Source organism: Lissotriton vulgaris, chromosome 4_1, assembly GCF_964263255.1.
Source record: "Lissotriton vulgaris chromosome 4_1, aLisVul1.2, whole genome shotgun sequence".
Lineage (NCBI taxonomy): Eukaryota > Metazoa > Chordata > Amphibia > Caudata > Salamandridae > Lissotriton > Lissotriton vulgaris.
The window spans coordinates 1,900,795,701-1,900,819,158 of record NC_141691.1 but is presented as its reverse complement, the minus strand read 5'-3'; the positions used below and the strand labels follow the sequence as shown (position 1 = coordinate 1,900,819,158).

At 48.6% G+C, this 23,458-nt stretch overlaps 1 protein-coding gene across 5 annotated transcripts in view; it reads right to left on the bottom strand.

Moving 5' to 3' along the window:
• The window catches only part of EFR3A (EFR3 homolog A), a 1,108,455-nt gene that overhangs the window by 188,392 nt on the left and 896,605 nt on the right, over nucleotides 1–23,458 (bottom strand). The gene's annotated exons all lie outside the window — the stretch shown is intronic.

Below are 23,458 nucleotides of genomic sequence, written 5' to 3'. Positions count from 1 at the left end.
TCGGCGTCGTGGGCGCCGTGATGACGTCATCTGAGTACTTAGACGCCGTCTCCGCGTGCTGACGTCAGTTCTTAGACACAGCTTTTCCGCGCCAGAAACGCCGAGATATGCTAAAAACCAACACTGGTGCCTTGAAACTAGGGCCCTGAAAGGGGATGACCTTAACCCTAGATATCGGTTCGCAGAACGGGGAGGATGGGTGGGTCGGTAAGGAATCTATCACTAACTAATGTCTCTTACAGATATATCGTTACACAAGTAGTAACTTGTGCTTCTGAAAGAGACACATTAGTGATAGATTCCTTACCTTAGAATAGATATCCCAGCAATACCAACCCCGGTGGTGGGTCTGCGAACCAATAATCACACCAGAAAGTCCTGGAGGACGGAACGGCCAAAGAAGCCATCCCTTCGGACTTGGCTGTCCAGGTAATAATGTCTTGAAAACATGTGCAGCGAGGTCCACGTAGCTGCCTGGCAAATGTCCTGCAAGGGCACTCCTCGGCCCAGGGCAGTGGTAGTCGCCGTGGCCCGAGTGGAATGAGCCCTCAGTCCAACAGGGGGTTCCTTAGCCAAGGAGTAGCACGCCTGGATACACAAGATGATCCACCGCAAGATGGTCCGCTTGTGTACCGCCTTTCCCTTCTTGGCGCCCACGTAACCAACAAAGAGTTGCTCATCCACCCGGAACTGGCGTGTGCGATCTAGATAGTAAGAGAGCGCACGTTTTGGGTCCAGACGGTGGAGCCTCTCTTCCTCTCTCGAGGGATGCGGAGGCAGAAAGAAGGAGGGCAAGGTGATGGATTGCCCGATGTGGAAGGCTGTGACTACCTTGGGCAGGAAAGAGGGCCTTGTCCGCAACACAACCTTGTCAGAATGGACCGAAAAGAAAGGAGGTTTACAGGATAGAGCCTGGAGCTCACTCACTCTCCTGGCAGAGGTGATGGCTACCAGGAAGGCAGTCTTCAAAGTAAGAAGGCGGAGAGGACAGTTGTGAAGTGGCTCGAAGGGAGCGCACATCAGAAAAGTAAGAACCAAGTTCAAGTCCCACTGAGGCATCACAGAGGGAACAGGAGGGAACGTATGTGTGATACCTTTCAAGAATCGATTAACAATAGGGGACTTGAACAAAGAAGGTTGATCAGGCAGCCTCAAAAAGGTTGAAAGAGCAGAAAGGTAGCCCTTGATAGTGGTGCCCAGAGCAGAGCCCTGCTGGGCAAGAGAAAGAAGAAAGAGAAGAACCCAGAAAGAGGGGCAGAGAGAGGATCCACAGCCTTTGCTGTGCACCATGCCACAAATCTGTTCCACCTGCAGGCGTATACCGACTTTGTGGAGGGACGCCTGGCTGCCAGAATGAAGTTACAGACTTCAGTAGGCAAGTCAAATGGCCTCAACTGTCGCCGCTCAATCTCCAAGCATGGAGGTGGAGACTGGACAGGTTCGGGTGGAGGACCGTCCCCTGCTGCTGCGACAGAAGGTCTTCCCGAAGAGGCAGACGAACCGGGGGATCGACTGACATACTGAGTAGCTCGGGATACCAGTACCTTTGTGCCCAGTCCGGAGCCACAAGGATGACTTGTGCCCGGTCGCGCTTGATCTTCTTCAGTACTCTGGGCAGAAGTGGTATAGGCGGAAAGGCGTACAGCAGACCGCAACTCCACTCGCGCCGAAAAGCGTCTCCGAGCGAGTGCCGCCTTGGAAATTCCAACGCGCGTTCTCTTCGGTGGCGAATAGATCTAACCAAGGCTCTCCCCACTGCTGAAAGAGGCCTTGAGCCATGTCCGAGTTCAGACGCCATTCGTGATCCATCATTCACCGGCGGCTGAGTTCGTCCGCCCTGGAGTTCAGAGAACCTGCCAGGTGTTGAACCACCAGAGTCACACCCTGATGTTCCAGCCACTGCCAAAGTCGCAGAGCCTCCTGGCAGAGGGTCCATGACCCCACCCGCCCTGTTTGTTGCAGTACCACATGGCGGTGGTGTTGTCATTGAACACCTGCACTACACTTCCTCGGACATAGGGGAGGAATGCCTTCAGTGCTAGAAGAATCGCCCGCAGCTCCAAAAGGTTGATATGGAGCCGGGACTCCGCCGGAGACCAGAGGCCTCTGATCGACGCCTCTCCCATGTGGCCTTCACAGCAATGGAGGGACGCATCCGTCACAACTACGTACTCCGGTTGGGGAAGGGAGAGGGATCTGCCACTGACCCAATCGCGGTCCGGGAGCCACCACTGCAGCTGTCTCGCAGTGCCCTCCGAGATCAGGACATGGTCGGACAGGTTGCCCTGATGCTGGGCCCACTGAAATTTCAGGTCCCACTGCAGAGCCCGCATCCGCCAACGGGCGTGATGCACCAGAAGGATGCAGGAAACCATCAGCCCCAGAAGCCGCAGCGTCAACCTGACCGAAACTCGGGATAAAGGCTGAAAGATTGGAATCAGAGCCTGTATATCCCGAACCCGCTGTTCGGGTGGGTAAACCCGAAACTGCGCCGAGTCGAGAACCGCTCCGATGAAAAGGAGCTTCTGAGAGGGGCACAGGTGTGACTTCGGCACATTGATGGAGAACCCCAGCTGGTGCAAGAGGTCTGCCGTCATCTGGAGGTGGCTGACGACTGTCTGGGGCGAGCCCGCCTTCAACAACCAGTCGTCGAGGTAGGGGAAGACTGAAACCTCTAACCTGCGCAGATGAGCTGCGACCACCGCCATCACCTTCGTGAACACCCGTGGGGCGCTTGTAAGGCCGAAGGGGAGCAGGGTAAACTGAAAGAGCTCGTGACCTACCTTGAACCGCAGGTAACGCTGGTGGGCCGGCAGGGCGGGGATGCGGAAATAAGCGTCCTGCAAGTCCAACGCTACCATCAAGTCTCCTGGGTCCAGGGCAGCTAAGACCTGAGCCAGAGTCGGCATCTTGAACTTCTCCTTCTGGAGGAAGCCGTTGACGTTCCGTAGGTCCAAGATAGGGCGTAGGCCCCCTTTGCCCTTCTTGGGTACCAGAAAGTAGTGGGAGTAGCAACCACGTCCTACTTCTGGGCCAGGATCGCGTTCGATGGCCCCCTTGGCCAAGAGGACCGAAACTTCCTCCTGCAGAAGCTGCAAATGATCCCCCGATACGCGGTGGTGTTGCGGTGGCATGGCTTCAGGGGTCGTCTCGAAGGGGAGGGAGTAGCCCCTTCAGACGATCTGCGGCACCCACCTGTCCGAAGTGACAGTGCGCCAGTGAGAGTGGTGATGGCCAACCCTGCCCCCCACTGGAGTCACGTGGGCCTAAAAGCACAGACTAGGAGGGTTTAGAGGCGGATGCTGCGGCAAGGGTGTGGGCTGGCCTCGCCGTTGTCCCCGACCGCCTCCATGGCGATTTCCACGGCCGCCACCGCGCTGGATGTTAGTCTGCGGCGTGTGGCTGGCAGCACGTGTGGGGGCGCCCCTTCCTTGGTCACGAAAGGAGCGAAAGGCACCCGTTTGCTGGCATGGGGCCGAGAGGCCCAAGGACTTGGCCGTAGCCCTGGAGTCCTTAAAGCGCTCAAGCGCATGGTCTGCCTTGTCGCCAAAAAGGCGACGGCCATCAAACGGCATGTCCAGTGTGTTTTGGACATCGGCCGAAAAGTTGGCGGGCCTCAACCAGGCGTGGCGTCTAATCGCCACCGTCGTTGCCATCGCTCTACCTAGTGAGTCAGTGGTATCCAGCCCACACCGGATAGAATATTTGGCTGCATCCCGGCCCTCCACAAGGGCTTGGCCGAGTTTGGCCCGTATCTCCAACGGACACTCTGGCAGCACTTCCGCAACCGTATCCCACAGAGAGTGGGTGTAGCAGCCCAAGAGGCATGCGATGTTTGAAGACCGCAGTCCCAGACTAAGGGAGGAGGAAATACCATGTTAGAGAGGTTGCCTACAGCAGGTATTCTGTGTTTATTTTGCCAGACTCCTGCCTTCATGTCTTGTCTGGCTGTCCCGCACGTGTCGTCTCTTCTCTTCACTGCCGGGCGTGAGCAGGGAAGGGGGCATCAGGGGTGGGGAGAAGACCGGGATGGCAATGTTGCATATGGGGCCCACCAGATCGCAAGTGTGGGATCCACGTTCCTAGCACAACAGTCAGTTGGAACTGTTGTGCATGTCCTGGTTGCTGCGAGGCGGCTTCGGCTGCAGTCTGTCGGGTGTGTAAGATCATGCAGCGGTGCGGCGGCAGTGCCTGCCAGGAAGGATGCTAGAGAATTGTGTCGGAGTGTGGCTGGCGGGCCACGTGCCTTTTGTCCCTCAAGTCTTTGCTGATGTTGCTGCTATCCCAGCAAATTTCTAAATAAAGCAGGCTACCCCTCATCGTAGGCTTCCAAGATGGGGACCGTATGTGTGCTGCAGAGCCTGCAGTAACTACAAGGTTCACAGTCCAAGGTGTGGGTGTTCCAAATTGCCTACATGTCCTCGTGGCTTCGAGGGTGTGCCTCGCTGTCTTCCCGAAGGAAGTGTACATGGGTCCGTACAAAAAGGCCAGGCAGAGGCAGGCATACATAGCTCAGCAGAAATGCCATGTTTGTTAGCTCTCAAGTGCCGGTCTGTGTGAGGGCTTTATAACCATATGCAGGCGGCGGTGGGCAGAAAGGTCTTCTATCGTTGCATTTGTGGTTGGGTGCATACATTGATTTCAGAGCTGCTCCTTACTTAATTGTTACACCGGCGCTTGTGACTGCCACGAGTTTGGCGCTTTCGGTCTAATTTAGAGATGACCACAACAGGCATTTATTAATTCAAGTTACATTAAAATTACTATTGCCTGCTGCCGAAGCCATTCTTAGCTTTGAGGGCTCAGGATAGGTAGAATTGCACGCTTGCAGGAGTGTCAGGGTTTGTAGTTGTGGTGTTACTATGATTGCAACACCAAAGAATGGGGGACAGATAACAGTTCAAAAAAATAAATTTATGTTTAAATTTATGCTTGGTCCAATACCATTACTATGATGGGCAGCACAGCAGGAACAATGTGTGGTGAAAAAGGAAGTGGCCGCCTGACGTGAGTCCTGGCATATAGCGGCACAATTGTCATGTTTTCCATATAACTGCCTTGCTGTAGTGTTGCACGGGCGAAAGCGGTTTCTAGGTTGGCGCAATATTGGGCGTCTCTAGGTATGTGTAGCCATGACCAGCTCTAGGTCAGAACTTGTGTTTTACTCCCAATAATAAGAGTAGCGACCTATGGGATTGCAACCAACGTTTTCAGGGCAATTTTATTTGATTAAAAAGTGAAAGTTAAGCAAGCAGTTGAGCATCAGTAGGTTTGGGTTGAGCCCGTCCGTTTCCTGCGTAGGGGCTGTGACTCCTGATTTGAATTTTTGACTCCATAGTCCTGCTTGCGGTAGGTGGAATTTATGCGTGTTGATTACATAACTGGATGCGATGACTGAGGAGGTTCTTGGTGAATTGTTTGGTCCAACTCCGAAGTGAGAGCTTCTAGTGCCGGGCCTGAATCATTAGACGAGTGCAGCACGACAAAGGTCTTTTAAATACACAGGTCCAAAACGGTGCATGAGAAGTAGTCCTTAAGGCCCACCCCTCGCAAGGATGGCAAGCAGGGGTCACACAGGGTAACTAGCTATTAGCTTCCAGTGTTTTGAGCGAATAACCAGCAGGAAAGTTTGAGGGAGGAAGCTGAGTTGCCCGGGAATGTTTGCTTGTTTCGGAGCTAGTGATGGTTACTTTGCAGGGTAAGGTTCAAATTCTTAGTTGCGTTTGGTTACTTTGACAGGTTGCCCTTCATCATGCAACACAGCAGTAAGTTGTAATTTTGTGGAGTGTCGGACTAGGTTGTACCTTACTAGAAACTCGTCATACATCTTGCAGTCCCTTCATTGCAGAACAGGAGAATATTAACAGGCTTCAAGGAAGCCAGAGTTGTTGCTCAGTCAAATCATGCAGCTATCAACCAGGGATACGGCATTGGCCCGAGCTGGTGATACGTCCAATGTGGCGGGTTGATTAAATAGTTGGTCACTAGGGCAAAAGATGTGGAACCATGCGGCACGCGATGCCAAACCATTCTTCACCCGCCGTTTAAGACGTCTGGAAACCATAGGGAGACACACCTCTAATCTCCATCAGAGCAGACTGACTAATCATGTGATGCCCCAGTTGGGCATGAGGTACTTATTATATGCACCCTGCTACAAGTGTTAGTAGGGAACACTGCTGTTTGAGTGGATGCATAAGGTGTTCTGCTAAGTACAGTTCCTACCAGCAGCTACAGGGTTGTGCTAACTGGGCCGTAGGACGGTGGCCCGATTGACCTAGTGAGTTACGTAATCAAGGGTAATTAAAATAACCTGGTATGGATTCTCTCTGTAGTGTACCTAATGTGCCATGGTGGGAGTGCAGTTGGCACTTTACAGTTACACTGCCTCTGGGCTAAGTTAAAGTCTCTGCCTAACCACCTAGGGGTGGGCTGGGTCAGCTTGAGTGTGTACTTCCTTCTTACTAGAGAGGTGGGTTCGGCCAGGCTTAGGTGCATACCCTAGCCAACCAGAAACTCCAGGTACAACATTGGTAGAGAATGACTAGGAGTTATTTGCAGTCTATTTGGAACCGCCCCACAGAGCGAATGTTATAGGCCACAAGGTCTGTGGAGGGGTCGTGTGTGGGAGTCTGTTGAAGAGCTAAGGTCAGGCTAGTATTTCTCGCGCTTTCGCCGCACAGTTGAGTCCCAGCCACGAGCGGATTGTATTAGGGTGAGCTGGCTGTGGTTCAGGAAGCGCCGAGGCACCAGTAGCACTGAAGGGCTCACAGCCAGATGCGGTATCCGATGCAAGTGGCATCTGTTAAACTAGAGCCCTACTCTGAGGTACCGCCTTAAGTGCTTGGAGGCCGGTTAACACCGCCTTTCAATGGAAGCCATTGTCTAGCGGGCTCCTCTGAGCAGAACGTTTGCAGGCATAAGTATCAGTATCAGCTACCAGTACAAACGTGCATCTTTCAATAATTTACTCAGATAACTGGACAGAAATAAAAGGCGGGCTAGATAACTTTCTTCTTTTGAGTGATTGTCAAGAGGGATTGGACTTCAGCCAGGTAATGTTAGCACCCATCCACTCCTAGCCGATTGTTTTGTTTTTTTTAAATCTTTTTATTAACAAATTCCACATAATAGCATCACGTGACCATCATGTCATTACATTAATCATACATATTTCCAATACACAAGAATATACTTCAGTATTTTCTCAGGGATCGTGAGATTCCAACACCACTTCCTCCGTGAGTACAGTTGGAGGGCTACATAAATCTCCTCTGTAGCTATTCCAAGCGCCCCAGATTTCCCCCCATTTCCCTGGTCGACCCCTGGCCACATACGCCCATCTTTCCCTAAACATGCACCAATCCAAATCTTCCATCCATTTCCCCATCTGAGGCGCTTGGCTTGCACCTCACATCTGTGCAATATTATGTTTAGCGATCATGCATGCCAGAGTCACCCACTGCTTCCCATGGGCCATTAGGTCAGTAGGTTCCCAAACATTCAGAATACAGCGTCGGGGCTCTAGCAGCACTTCCACTCCCAACACCTCTCGAAACTTAGCATGGATATTTGCCCAGTATTGCTGTATTTCAGTGAAATGCCATAAAACATGCATAAATGTTCCAATCTCTCCGCATCCTCGTCGACACTGCCCATCCTCTGCCAGACCCATTCACACCAGTCTATGCCCTGTGACATAGACCCGGTGTAGGATTTTTAATTGCACCAATCGCAGTCTCATTTGGATAGCCACTACTTTCGGGGATGACACCGCCTCCCTCCAATCTTCATCATCTAATACTAGGCCGTCAGCACCCCATTGCTCTTTAATTTTTACCAGTGGATCCTCTGTGCGATTAATCAGTTTTTTATAGATCAGGGAAATGGTTTTAATTGGAAGATGACCGTCTAACACCCGATCCTCTAATGGGGAAGCCTCTGGGGGCGTGGTACCTCAAGGTATATTTGCCAGTAGGGCATGCCTAACTTGAAGATACCGGAATCGCTCGTTCTCCTGCAGCTGGTAACTCTCCTGTAGGGCTTCAAATGTAAGAATCTCGTCCTTACCCCAAATACCTTTACCCACGAGATCCCGATAAGATCCCATCTATCAAAGCCATTCATTTCCACACGCTACCCAGCCATTCCGAACTCCACAGCGGGGTAGCCAATGTAACTTTCCCATCCCACTTGAGATATCGATTAGCCGCATGCCACACCTGGACCGCATGCGCCGCCGGCCCAACAAGGGGAAACCAGCCCATCCTGTCATAAAGGACTCTTGTATACTCCCCGCCCAGCATCTGTCCCCTCTCCATTGCGTACCCGGGGTCCAAGGGCGAACCGTAAACCGCATGATTAATCGCCGCCAACTGGGAGGCCCAGTAATATTTCTTGAGGTCGGGCAGGCCAATCCCACCGTCATACCAGGGTAAAGCCCAAGCCGATTATTTAAGGTCACCCTGGGCCGCATTTACACAGCCCAGTAGTAGGCCCTTGTGGTGGTCAGTGCCAAGAATTACTAATGACCTTGGGTTACACAGCAGAAGTTTGGGAAGAGCTAGTCTCCACAAATGGTCAAGGTGTAGGTTTAATTAGTTGGAGTTGGCACTCTTATTTAACCAGGGGTTCGATGCTACAAGGGGACATCACTACGATCAGCCAGAGCACAGGCATTGTGTTTCCCAGGGGGGCAGCAAGTGAAGGCAAGGCTCTTTCCAAATCTGCCACCAGAACACAGGGTAGTCAAGGCCATCTTGTCTGTTGGTTGACTTGTGTAGGCTCCTGTGCAGCTGTCGCTCCACGAAGGGCTGAATTGTCTCTAATAGATGGCGCAAGGCATATACTGTTTGAAACCAGATTCAACACCATTAATGCGTTCACCAGGGTCTAGCAATCAAAGAGGTCTGTGAAATTGTCTGGTCAACGGCGCAGATTAAGGGCACTCTAGAACCAAGGTTAGGTGACACAGGAGGGTGATTCAAGATACACAGGTGGTGTGACTGCAACGCAAGACGGTCCGTTTATGCTGGGTTTGAGGTTCTGTATCACCAACCAGAAGGGTGCCATGTGGCAAAACTGGTAAATATGTTTAAGAATGACATAGATGCCAGTCAGGAGAGGTTTGTCAAAGGTATTACACTTCTTGCCAGGCATCGTTAACCACCCATCCACACTAAGCCTGTTGCTTAGCTTCCTGGGCCGCATTCACACAGCCCAAATTAGGCACCTGTGTTGCCAACGCCTTGAGTACTAAATTACAACTGTACAGTGGGCGTACTTGCTGGCCTGGCAGTTTTGCTATGGCCTCCATAGAGGAATTTAAATTCCATGTTCTTGCTACTAACGGGTCTCATGTGTGAGCGGGTAACTGTTTTAAAAAAGGAATAAAAAGGAGTATGGCATAACACCATGTCTATTAGGAATTAAATCAGGGGCCGGTTACCTTTACACATGGATTTTGGTGGAGGGTATTTAAGTACTGGCGGTAGTGCGTTGCATCTTAGATCAAAGCGGGTTGGCACACGGGGGGTGTCTAGGATCGTCCAGGCACACTCTACAGTGTAGAATGCAAAATAACTGCACATTGCCACTATCTCGAGTGTGGCAGATGCAACAAATTGATCCCTCCCTAAGCAAACCAAGGTTCTTATGGTCAGATGCAGAACATACAACCGTTCACTCCAGCCTCTGAAGGTAGTTTGTTAGCAGAGGCATAGAGCGGGACGTCCTGCGCCAAGGTGCGGTCATTGCACGGGTGACACAGCAGATAGTGTGCTGTCAGACGAGGGTGCATGCGGGCTAGGAGGCCAGGCAAGATAGCAGAACCAATTCTAAGGACCTCTCCCCCACCACCAGACTGCCTCAGATTAGAGTGCAGTGGGTTTCGCAATGTTACAGGTATTTTCCTTCCCATACAGGGGCAGAAGGGTACATTGCAGGTATCGGCATAAACAGAGCGGGGGCAAGACCTATAGACGATGTGCACCGGTAATCGCATGAGGGTGGTGTTAAGATAAAACATTTTTTAAAAAATAATAAAATCTTGCATTGGCAAGTTAGCCAGGTGGCATGCGTCAGTTGGTTAAGCCAGAATGGGTGCCGTGGCTCCAATAGTGGCTGGAAATGTGTTTGGAGCACCATCGCTGACAATTCCAGAGCACACACTACACCTCGGCCCAGTACGTAAGGCCATATGCTCACGTGCGGCTTATCTTGTGGGAGGCAATATTCCTGGTATAACAAGTAATTGGTCATTAGCTGGTTTGAGCATCAAGGGTCACAGCTGGGTAGCAGGTATGTGTGTATCTGTGAGCAAGCTTTAGCTAACCAAGCCTGGTAGGTGGAGTAAGTTGTCACTACAATTTTTTGCTGTGATGCAACAGCGTGCGCTATCCAAACAGCCTTGTTTGACAGGGTTATTTAATCGCAAAGGGCTGTGGACATTTCTGGTCAACTGCAACAGAAGTAGGTGCACTCGGCTTTCAGGGCGGGTAACGGATCGCTTCATTGATGCATGAAATGCCCGCTCTGCTTATCCAGAGTATATAGGCGGTGGAAGCGGTCTCCTAAGCAGTGTGCTGCTGTTCCATAAATTAGGGAAACAGGTGTTAGGAAGCACGAAATGCTAGAAGGACTGCAACTACAGTTTGTAGGAGATGGAGCCACATCAGCTTGAAAGAATATGGGGATCCTGGGAGGCCATCGCATCCTTGCAGGTCATGCAAGGCACTGGTACGTTCCCAGAGAAGGATAAACCGCTCCATGCGCAAGTTTGCAGAGCAAGAGGTTTTGGCTTCATCAGGCATGAGCTATGCCAGGAGAACACCAAAGGTTATTTTGACAAAGTGGGGGTGCACTTGGCACAGGTGGGCTTGGATCTGTTCCACTGGACAAGAAGGAGGCCCGGGAAATTGCAGGTTGCAGTGAGAAAGGATCTGTTTTAGTGGGTGGCTCTTTAGGCGACGCTGGCCGCCTACAGAGCTGTGGCGGAGTTACAGAGCGATCTGGAAGCATATGGGTACAGAAGGGTATCTCTGCAAAAGCACAGTAAGGGTGCCAGAGCCAAATCCCAGGAGCCTCAAGGGAGAGTCCTGGAGTAATTACGTCAGCGCCCCGTTAGTCATTCGGGCGGTTGTGGGCCTGAACATCCGGGGGCTTGCCTTGCTACGCTCCGCCCTGAAAGGATCGTGAGTAATAAGGGACCAATGTGTCACGTGATCCAGTAAGGGGATCACCCCCATAAGGGTTGCGCTGATTGGTTTCTCCACAGTGCTTGGCTCATCTTGCGGGCAGGGCAGCATAGGTTGGTACAGCTGCCTGCCCTTGAATCGCCCGTAAGATAACCCACCATACTGCATAATTTTGTATGGAATACACCTGCAGCAATATTTTCCCAAACAAAAGTTGTGTTGTGTATTTATTTATGCATGCATACTCTGTTGTGGTGTCGGTGGGGTGTGGTGCCATAATGGGACTATGTGGCTGCCCGCGGCCCCACAGGGGGCCACCCTAAACGGGCCACCTTCCTTAGTGCCATTTGGCCACTTCCCCACCCCCACTATAATGCGGGACTCCAGGAGGAGTCCCCTTACCAGACACGTCACTTCTGGCACGCAGAGGAGGTGGGGTGGTATTTATGCCTCCCCGGCATCTTGGCATCCTCTTTGCGCCAGACACGCCGTCTCCCACCCTACAGCTTACCCGGCGGGGGTTGGAAGGCTAAGTACATGGAACGTTGTAATGTTTTCTTTGTCGTTGCAGGCGGAGTTACAGGGCGATCTGGAAGCATATGGGTACAGAAGGGTACCTCTGCAAGAGCACAGTAAGGGTGCCAGAGCCAAATCCCAGGAGCCTCAGAGGAGAGCCCTGGAGTAATTACGTTGGCGCCCCGTTAGTCCTTCGGGCGGTTGTGGGCATGAACAACCGGGGGCTTGCCTTGCTACACTCCGCCCTGAAAGGGGCATGAGTAATAAGGGACCAATGTGTCACGTGATCCAGTAAGGGGATCACCCCCATAAGGGTAGCGCTGATGAGTTTCTCCACAGTGCTTGGATCATCAGGCGGGCAGGGCAGCATAGGTTGGTACAGCTGCCTGCCCTTGGATCGCCCGTAAGATAACCCACCATACAGCATACTTTTGTATGGAATAAACCTGCAGGAATATTTTCCCAAACAAAAGTGGTGTTGTGAATTTATTTCTATATGCATACTCTGTTGTTGTGTGGGTGTGGTGTGGTGCCATAATGGGACTATGGGTGGCTCAAGTTGATGACACGCTAACCCATCTGAGAGGCAGGACTTTCTAAAAATGTATACCTGAGGACTGGGGGAATCCCATAATACAACAAGAAAAAAAGCCCTCGCGTGGCAGCAGGGGGGAGGGATTCACTTGCGGGAGCGATAATTGCGACCAGATGGGCCACGCTCTCGCGCTAGTGAATATGTTGACCTGCAAGCGTTTGAACGGGTGCACGTGCTTGGCTGAAAAGCCTAAGCACTCGGAAAAGGTTGTTTTTCTTTGCAGCGCATGCGTGCTGCGAAGGCTCGACCTAAAAACGGTGGTACATACGGCCCATGGTCACTGTTTTACAGTGTTAACATTCGATATTGGCTCTGAGGGATTTCCCTTGAGCACAAGCAGCTCTCAATACAGGATGGAGAACCCTACTCTACATAACCTATTGTAAACTATCACTGAATATTTAGTCCCCAAACCAAAAAAATCCCTTAACACAAGGCTTAAAGAAAAAATACATCCAAAGTGTGCACTAAGATGCAAGACAATGTACGGATCAATTTATTGGTTTGCACCATCCATGCTATCCCCATTTTCTTTTGTAACTGATCATTTAAACCGTAGGAAGAATTATCATTAGCTTGGAGCCTCCATCCACTTTGGGTTGCTGGCACTTCTATTTCTGCGGTTTTCAGCTTTCAAATGAACAATTGAACTGCAGTGGTAGTGAAAGTGGATAAGCAAACCTAGATCCTAATCATTCACATTCCAAGAAACTTCTTTTGACTCCATTTGCATCCCAATTCTCAACTTCATCGCAGAAAGAAATATAACTGAAATGGGAGTGCACAGTTTAGCATTCTGAGCACTCACACTAGAGATAAATATAGCACCAATAACCACACAAAAGACAATCACCGAGCATTTAGCAAGAAATTGAAAACCCACATCTTTTGACCTGCGGGTATTAACCTTTTGACCCACAATTGCCGGAATTCAATATTGCAATGCTGTCACACAAGTACATACATGTTACTTTGTATTGTTTTGGTGCATCAAGACTGTCATAATCTTATAGTAAAACAGTGTAGATTGGGGTAGCAATCTTCCAAGTGCAGATGGTACTGTTGTGACTAGATATGGAAGAAAAGCACAAGGTACTTACCTTCAGTAACTCTTTCTAGTGGATTCTCTAACTGCAGATTCTTCACCATATGAATATCTCCAGGTGCCAGACTGGATCCGGAGGATTTTTACAGCATAGCCTCCTACGTGTTGGTAAGTGGTGTCGTACAGCTCGGCGTTGCCTCATTCCACCTCGGAAATGGCGGTCAGAGACATTTATAAGTGTTGCCCCTGTGCATTGTCATCACTTTCTTTCTTGACACTGTTTGAGCCCTCGGACAATCAATCAGATGTTCAGGTCTCTAACTTGGGACCATTTTATATGGAGAAAAAGAATTTCACAGAATGGGGAAATGGGAGGGCAATGGGAAATCTGCAGTTACACAGAGTACTCATCAGAAACACTGTTACCAAAGGTAAGTAACTTGTTCTTCTGATGGATAGTAATAACTGCTGATTCCTCATCTTGTGAATAGAGACCAATGAAGTACTACCCAAGGTGGTGGGCCTGTGGAATGGTTTAGATCAAAAAGTCCACTGGATGAAAAGGTGAAATGCTATTCCTGTCAGACCTGACTGTCGAGGTTTTAATGCGTTGTTAACGTGTGCACTGCAAACAAGTTACTTTCCTTAAGTAACACTCTTTCTATTGGATACTCTAACAGCAGATTCCTCACCTTGTGAATATTTCATAGGAGTCAGACTGGATCCAAAAAACTTTAAAACACTACTCTTGCATACTGGCAGATGACGCTCTGTGTGTTCCAGATATTACGACTGGAGCTGGATATAGGTGCCACCTATGCAGGCTTGTCCGCCCCCTCAGACACAGAGCCCATCGACAAATTGTTATGACTAGTGTGCAGATCTTTGACAGACTATCCACCAGAAAACACAGATTCTTCACTTTGTGAATGCATACCGAAGCAGTATCTCCCAAGGAGGTGGGTCTGCGGAATGGCTCAGTACAAAAAGTCCTGCAGGACAGAAAGGGCAAAATGTCCATCTCCACGGAACTGTCAAGACAGTAGTGCTTCGTGAATGTGTACACAAATGCCTATGTAACAGCCTGACAGATATCCAGAAAGGGATCTTGTAGGAAGCTGGCTGTGTTTATACTATATCAAATGGAGATATAGTGTGCACAGAGTCCAGTAAGTCCCCAAACGTATTGCAGAGGATAAAGTAGATAATGCCTTACTCTCAATGTAGTGGAAGCTGGGTTGAGCAGTCAGGCTTTTCAGAGGGTAGTGTGCATGCATTTGTTATACATACTCATACAAGGCAGGAACACACACACTCAATGACTTACTCCAGACCAAATGTTTGTAAAAATATTCATTACTTTTATTTTAGGAATCTAGTAGAACTCAATTACAGGTAAGTAGACTTTTCATCTATGCAATACTTTCAATTTACAGTTGGCAAATGTTTGTAGAATCATTAAAAATACTTTACAGGTGCATGAAATACTGTTCAATATCAAGAAGATACTTTGTATTGTTCTTAGGATCAACACTTAGTGCAGTACAGAGAGAAACCAAGGCAATCCTATGGGAAGAAAGACAGCTAAGCAAATTTCAGGTAAGTACTTAACTTACAAATCCAGTCTGCAGGGGCTTTGGTCAACACTAGGCAAGGGTCGGATCAAGGTAGGGACTGCACAACCAGCAGCAGTGGGGCGGTCAGGTGCAGAGGTCACGGAGCCTAATGTTAACCTATGGAAGCTGGGGTACCTCGAATACCCACCGTTCAGGAACACATGGCCTTGGGGTTGACGACAGCACTGTAGGAGCCACCAAGCAGCACAAAAGCTGCACCGCCAGTGGCACAGGGGCGACCTGGTGCAGGATGCAAAGGGGTTGTCAGGTCCACTATAGGAATCAATGGAGATCCTCAGTTGAAGACAAAGGCTTCAGGCTCGATCCAGAAGACTGGCAGAAGGAATTCAATGACCATAGAGGTGAGTTGGATAGTTGGTGGATGCCGGGACACCATTGGTTGGGCACCCCAAAGCCTCGGGCTGTGGGTGCAGGGGTGTCATTAGGCACTGGGTTTCTCTCACTGGATTCAGTTGTGGGGACCCTTCAAGATGAGGCTGCAGGTGTCGTGGGGAAGTTCAGGAGAGGTCGCCCAACTCCAGATTCCATTATTTTATTTTTTTAATATCTTTTTATTATTCAAGTTAAGCACACTTTATCCTGTACACGTTAATCTTTAACAACTGCAAATTTCATTAATCCATATTTCACAAATCAGATCTCAGATACATATGCAATACATCATTCATCATGTTGTCATTCCTTTTACCTATTTAAATAAAAATAATCAGGATTTTTTAACATTTCAATCAATCAAGAAAACAAAGCAAAGAGAAAAAATTTCAAGGGGGTTGATGGATAGGGCAAGAATAGAAAGAAAACCACGAATTATGTCGGATCATAGCCCATTAATTTTGTCACTAAGAGTTGGGCAATGACGAAGAGAGATTAGACAATGGACATTTGAAAGAGCATTGTTACAGGATCAGGAATATCGAGAAACTATGATGAACTGGATCAAAGATTTCTGGGAGATAAATAGAGGTACAGCAGTGTCAGGGGTAGTATGGGATGCTTTTAAAGCTGGAGTAAGAGGAGAGACCTTGAGCTTTGTAATTAAGGGTCAAAGGAAAGAGAAGGTAAACGTTTATGAAAACAGAGGAAGAACTTGCAATAGCTATACAATTACGATCTTCGCTCGACCAGTTACTATTGAAAATTATTACTCTTAAAGCAGAAGCTATGGATGGGATGGCTAAAAAAACAGTAGAGAGGTATCTAGTAAACAAGGAAAAAGCGTACGAACTTAGTGAGAGAGTTGGCCATATATTGACTATACGTACTAGGCAAAGGGAAGGGATGGCTAACATCAAGGAGATCAAAAACTCCCAGGGTATTATGGTAACGGAAGCCGAACAGGTGAGAGAGGTATTTAAACAATTTTACACAGATTGTATACAGCGGATGGCCCCGGGAGTGAGGAGGACATGAGTAGGTATTTAGGAGAGATAGTGCCCCCAGAAATCTCGGAGGAGGATAGGGAAGGATTGGAAGAGGTTTTCCAGCTAGAAGAATTGGTCTTGGCTCTGAGGGATTTACCATCCGGGAAGGCAGCTGGTCCGGATCAAATTCCTGTCAAATTTTATAAAGTTTTTCAACCAGTACTTTTAAAAGAAATGTTCAATGTTATGCTATTGGCGCAAAAGGGAGAGTTCGTCCCAGAGTCATGGGGTGGGGCGGATATCATCGTAATACCCAAGAAAGGAAAACTTCCAACTGTCCCGGGTTCCTATCGTCCCATCACTTTGATGAACGCGGATGTCAAGGTATTTTAAAAAATACTGGCTAAAAGGCTATCGAGAGTGGTGGAATCACTGGTAAGCCCGTCTCAACATGGGTTCATTCCGGGTAAAGGAACGACTCAACATACTAGGCAGGTAATTACGGCATTTGATGCAGCAAGTATTCTGGGAGACCCTATGGCAGCTTTGTTTCTAGATGCCGAAAAAGCATTTGATAGGGTCTCCTGGGGGTACTTATGGGCAGTTTTGAGGTGGAGCGGCATAGGGGTGGGATTTATTAAGCCCTGCAGACACTGTATATAAACCCGGTGGCTAAGATAAGGGTTAATAGAGGGCAATCAACCACAGTTAATATCAATAGAGGAACGAGGCAGGGGTGTCCCTCTTCTCCCCTGCTTTTTGCGCTGTACCTCGATCCATACTTACGCAGGTTGGAATGTAATGATCAGATTCCACCACTAGTATTGAATGGATGCTGGATCAAAACGTTGGCATAGGCGGACGATGTGGCCATCTTGACTCCGAATCCTGCAGATGCTATTAGGGCAATCGAAGGAGAGGCTAATCGGTTTGGGCAATTCTCGGGGTACAGCCTGAATAATACTAAAACCCAGATAGTTAAAAACAGCTTTGTAGTATGTAATGATGATAGAGTTGAGGGGGCGGCAACCTATCTAGGTGTGCAGATTACATCAGAAGTAGATAAGATAGTAAAAGACAATATGTCACCCTTAATAGCCCAAGTAAAAACAGATCTAGAGAGGATGAACAACCTACATCTGTCGCTGGTAGGGTGTACCAACATCATCAAGATGATGGTTCTTCCTAAATTTTTGTATTTCTTCAGGGCCATTCCTCTCCTGTTTGAAGCCAGCTGGTTTAATGGTCTAGAGGCCATATGCAATAGGTTTATCTGGGGACACGGTAAGACCCGGAGGGCTTATAGGTTTATGACACTTCCTAGGGACAAGGGGGGTTGGGGTGCACCAGATTTCCGTTTATATTATATGGCATCTGTTTTGCAATATATGCAGGGATTAATTGGAGGGAATAATGATGATGAAAGGGTGAATAACTTTTCCACTGGGGTTTATGCTGTTGTGCTTGGGGCAAATGTTGATAATTGTTTTTTAAATTGTATTGATTTTGGTTATTTTAAGAGAACTCGGTTCAAGACAGTTTTGGCTGCAGTAAGTGTGTGAAATGCCTTTCTAAAGAAAGCCAAGATGGGGAGGTACAATAGATATGTGTCTCTGATTAACAATAGATCATTCCCCACTGAAATATTCGCTGATCAGACAATGGCAGAGTGGGCAGCAAGGGGGATCACGCAAATAGGTGACCTGTTTTGCCATGACAGATTTGCACAGTTCTCAGACCTACGAGATGCATATGGGCTGGACAATAGAGGGTTTATTAAGTATCTACAGATCAGGAGCTTTTTCAAAAACAAGGTGGGAGGTCCCGCAGGCTTTGATAAAAATGAAATAATGGAGAAAATTAAGCTGAAAGGGGATCACACAATTAGGTCATTTTATGCAATTTTGATAAAGGGAAGGGTGGATGATCTGGAGAAATTTAGCACGAAATGGGCGGAGAAATTGGGAGATGAAAACACCCTATTTCTCGAGTCTCTGAATTTAGGACGTACAATTTTGTGTGTAGCCCCTCTGCAGTCTCAGCACTACAAGACATTATATTTTCTTTATTATACTCCGGCGAGGATAGCAAAATGGGGTGGTAATACAGGAACTACCTGTCCCCGATGTAATTCATTGGAGGCGGATAGCATACATATTTTTGCAACTTGCCCTCAACTACACTCATTAATTAAAGGGATAGAGGGGTTTCTAACGAGATCTTTGGATATACAAATTACTCTTACACCATCTTGGATTCTGCTAGGGGTGGGTAAGGGTGAGCAGGAACAGTATGCTGAATTCCTATTTGTTGCTACGGCTGTTTATAGACTGGTAATAGCTAGGGCTTGGCTTGATAAAAATCCCCCAGCATTTCAAATTTGGCTGGCAAATCTGTTATATTCATATAATATTGAGAAAAATATCTATGCACGGAAGGGGAGGAGAGGAAGGTGCTTAGGTATAAGGATTTGGGAGCCCTTAAGTAAATGGAAGGAGATGCAAAGTAGTGACCAATAGGAAAATCTCCCCCTTTTGGTGTTTTCCTTTTTTCCTCTTTTTTCTCTTAGCTTTGTTTTCTTGATTGATTGAAATGCCAACTCCAGATTCCAGGTCAGGATCGCTGGGGAGACTATAGTTGGGCTACATGGACTCGGGTCGAGGACGACTGGTGCAGAGTGGTGAAAATGTGCAGTTCCAGGAAGCACTGGAGTCCTTGTTGGAGGTTGCTTTGCTGGACAAATCTGGTGTCCACTGGAGACAGTCTTTATTGAAAGCAGCACAGGTCTCTGGAGTTGCTGGAGAGATGCTGGCTGCAGGACACACTGACTTCTCTGAGTAGAGTCGCTGGAGGAGGAGACTGGCTGGTAGGGCTGGGGCCAAGTCAGTTGTCTTCTTCTCCACTGCTACACAGCTCTGCGGTCCTTCTTCCTCATAGGTCGGCGAATCTGAGGAACAGGTTCAGGGGATCCCTTAAATAAATTTAAGGGTGTTACTGCGACTGGAGGGCAGTAGCTAATGGCTAACGTTCCTTAGCTTGACTACACCCTTTAGGTACCCCCTCCGTGTGGGGAGAGGGGCACATCCCGATTCCTATTGCGCCTAATCCAAACCAAGATAGATAATTCTGCAGTGAAAGGTTCACCTCAGCTCCTGGCTACTCTAGGGATGGCCAGGCCAAGGTGGACACCCCTACTCTGCTTACCAATTTTCCCACATGTACTGCAGCCAAAAAAATGGGGAGAGGACAGGGAGGTAGGCACCTTCACTAGTTGGGGTTGCCCAAATGCACCATAACACAAGGTGAGAGAGGCTCACTGCAAGTGCTGCTGTCCCTGCTAGGGGAGGTGAGAATCACCTCCATCCAGAGCAGGCTTTCTTTTCTGACCTCCGAGAGCACAAAGGCTCTGACCCCATGAGATCAGAAATCTGTCTGATGCGGTTTGGCTGGCAGTGACCAATCAGCCATTAAACTAGAAGCTGGTCGTTTTTCAGGGGGTATCTCTGAAATGGTGTAGAAGTATATTTTATAATAAATCCAACACTGGCATCAGTGTGGATCTATAATGCTGAGAAGTTTGATACCAAACTTCTCAGTCTGCAGTAGAGCCACCATGGAGCTGTGGAATTTGTGTTGACAAATTCCCAAACCATGCACTCAAAATGGCTCCACTGCACTTACAGTGTCCAAGAACGAATATGCTACTTACCAGTATGCATCTGTTCTTGGCATGTAGGGCTGCTGACATTCATATCTGTGCATAGATCGCCGCCTAGTGTTGAGTCCGGATGATTGCACATTGTTGTCCTGGAAGAGTCTTCGAAGTATCACGAGATAGGTGGCTCCTCCTCTGGACTACAGTGCGCATGGGCATCCCTCCATCTTCAGTTTGTTTTTCGCCATTGTGGCAGAGATGGAGTGTAATACAGTGAGTGATGTCCATGCTACATAATAATTCTGAGTGCTACAGCTGCTACAGGCGCCGGGGAGGAGGGTGGGCAATATGAATGTCAGCAGCCCTACATGCCAAGAACAGATGCATACTGGTAAGTAGCATATTCGGTTCAAGGCATGTGGGCTGCTGAATTCATATCTGTGCATAGATTATATAGCAGTCCCTGCTGTTAGCAGCGGCTGCCCGTGCCAGCTTCAGCAGTCTGAAAAAGAGTTTTGAGAACAGCCTGTCCTACAGCTGCTTGCTGTCTTGAATGTACATCCACGCAGTAGTGTTTCGTAAATGTATGTATAGTGGACCATGTGGCTGCTCTACATATCTCCTCTAAAGGAATATTCCCCAGGAAAGCCATGGAAGCTCCTAACTTACGTTTGGAGTGCGCTCTTGGAGGAATCGTTAGTGTACGTTTAGCCTTCTCATAGCAGATTTGTATACACTTGACGATCCATCTGGCTATTCCTGCTTTGGAAATGGGGTTGCCTTTATGCTGTGGAGAAAAGGCAACAAACAGTTGTTTTGTCTTATGGAATCCTTAGTTCTGTCTATATAGTACATAAGAGCCCTCTTGACATCTAATGTGTGTAGAGATCTCTCTGCGACATTTTCTGGATTAGGACAGAAAACTGGCAGTTCTATTGTTTGGTTCATGTGGAACTGCGAAATCACCTTAGGCATGAACGTAGAGTTGGTGCGTAGTACAACCCTATTTGCGTGGACCTGTATGAATGGCTCTTGAATGGTTAGTGCCTGGAGTTCACTAACTCTTCTTAGTGAGGTAATGGCTACTAGGAAAGCAACTTTCCAGGTCAGAAATTGAATCTCACAAGATTGTAGAGGTTCAAAAGGTGGTCTCATCAGTCTGGTGAGGACCACATTTAGGTTCCAGACCGGTGAAGGCGGTTGTCTGGGAGGGATCACTCTTGAGTCCTTCTAGAAAAGCTTTGATGGCAGGCACTCTGAATAGGGAGAGGTGCTGCCTGTTCTGAAGATAAGCTGCTATTGTGGATAAATGTATACGAATGGAACTGTACGCTAGATTACATCTGTATAAGTGCAACAGATAATGTTCTGAATTGATGCATCCAGTGGGTTAATGTCATTATTGTTACAATATATGACAAACCTTTTCCATTTAGCCGCATAACATGGTCTGGTCGTGGGCCTTCTTGCCTCCTTGATGATATTCATACATTCTGGCGGCAAGTGGAGGTAGCCAAATTCTAAGACTTCAGGTGCCAGATCGCCAAGTTGAGTTGCTGCGGGTCTGGGTGCTGAATTTCGCCATGACTCTGCGTTAAAAGTCTGCAGTCGTTGATGCGGTACCACGGAAAGTTCTACTAGCGTGGTGTACCATGGCTGGCGTGCCCACGTTGGAGCAACTAGGATGAGGGTCATCGAGTGTTGCCTCAGTTTGCGTGCCACTAGCGGTATCAGTGGTGCTGGGGGAAAGCGTACGCAAATCTGCCTGACCAGTTCATCCATATCGCATTGCCCTGTGACTGCGGATGTGGGAACCTGGCGGCGAAGCTTTGGCATTTTGCGTTCTCCCTTGTGGCGAATAGGTCTATCTTTGGATGACCCCACTGCTGGAAGTACGGTTGGAGTACTGATGGGTGTATCTCCCACTCGTGCATCTGGTGGCTGTGTCTGCTGAGCAGATCCGCCGTCTGGTTGTCCTTGCCTGGGAGGTGTTCCGCCATGAGGAAGATGTTCCTCTGAATGGCCCACTTCCACTCTGAGCCAGATGAGACAACTGTGGAGAGTGTGTTCCTCCCTGTTTCTGTAGGTAGTACATGGCCGTCATGTTGTCCGTCCGGATCAACACGACTTTGTTGCACAGGTGTACTTTGAAAGCCTTCATTGCCATGAAGATTGCCATCAATTCCGAAAAGTTGATGTGCATCTTCTTTTGCTGTGTCGTCCATAGTCCCTGCACTGTGTAATGGAGTACATGAGCTCCCCATCCCTGGAGAGATGCGTCCGTTGTCAGTATTATCTGTGGTACAGGCTCTTGGAACGGGCGGCCCTTGCAAAGGTTTTGTGGGTTCCACCAATGCAGAGAGTTGTATGCTCGACCACTCACCAACACTAGGTCCTTAAATTGTCCTTGAGCCTGATTCCATTGACGTGCCAAGCACTCCTGAAGCGGGCGCATATGTAGTCTCGCGTGCGGGACTATGAAGATGCAGGAGGCCATCATGCCTATCAACTGCATGAACACTCTTGCTGGAAGCGAGTGTTGGGGTCTGAATTTTTGTATCAGCAATTGCATGCTGTTTATCCTCGCTGAATTTTGCTGAGCTTTGGCTGCCAGAGTGTCTATTGTCGCGCCCAGGTACTGTTGCACGTGGACGGGCTGAAGATGTGACTTTGGATAATTCAGCGAAAATCCCAGATTGTGAAGAAGATGAATGGTGTGGGACATATGGCTGGCACACTGCTGGGCTGTCTTTGCTTGAATAAGCCAGTCGTCCAGATAAGTGTAGACATGTATGCGCTGTCTCCTTATGTGTGCTGCTACTGTTGCTAGGCACTTCGTGAACACCCTGGGTGCCGTTGTTACTCCGAAAGGGAGGACTGTGAACTGATAATGTTGATTTTGAATAGTGAACCTGAGATACTTTCTGTGTGATGGGTGTATGGGTATATGGAAATACGCATCTCTTAGATCCAGTGTTGCGAGGAAGTCTCCCTGACTGAGTAACGGTAGAACCTGCTGTAAGGTGAGCATATGAAAATGCTCCAACCGAATTTATTGGTTTAGAGGTCTTAGGTCCAGTATGGGTCTGAGAGACCCGCCCTTTTTGGGTATTAAGAAATACAGAGAGTACACTCCTGAACCTTGGTCTTCTACAGGCACAAGCTCTATGGCTCCTTTTTGCAGCATGCTGACGATCTCCTGCTGCAATAAGTGCAAGTGCTCTGCGGACATAGGACGGTGCCTTGGTGGTATGTTGGGTGGAGTGGATGTAATCTCTAGAAAGTACCCGTACTGGACAATGTCTCTCACCCACCTGTCTGTGGTGATGGATTTCCAGACCGGCAGGAACTGTTGTAGTCTCCCTCCGACAGGTGTTATATGGTCGGGGGCAGTGACAGGGCGTCACTGTTTGTTATTGGCAGAGGATCTGGAACTGTTGTTTCCTCTTCCTCT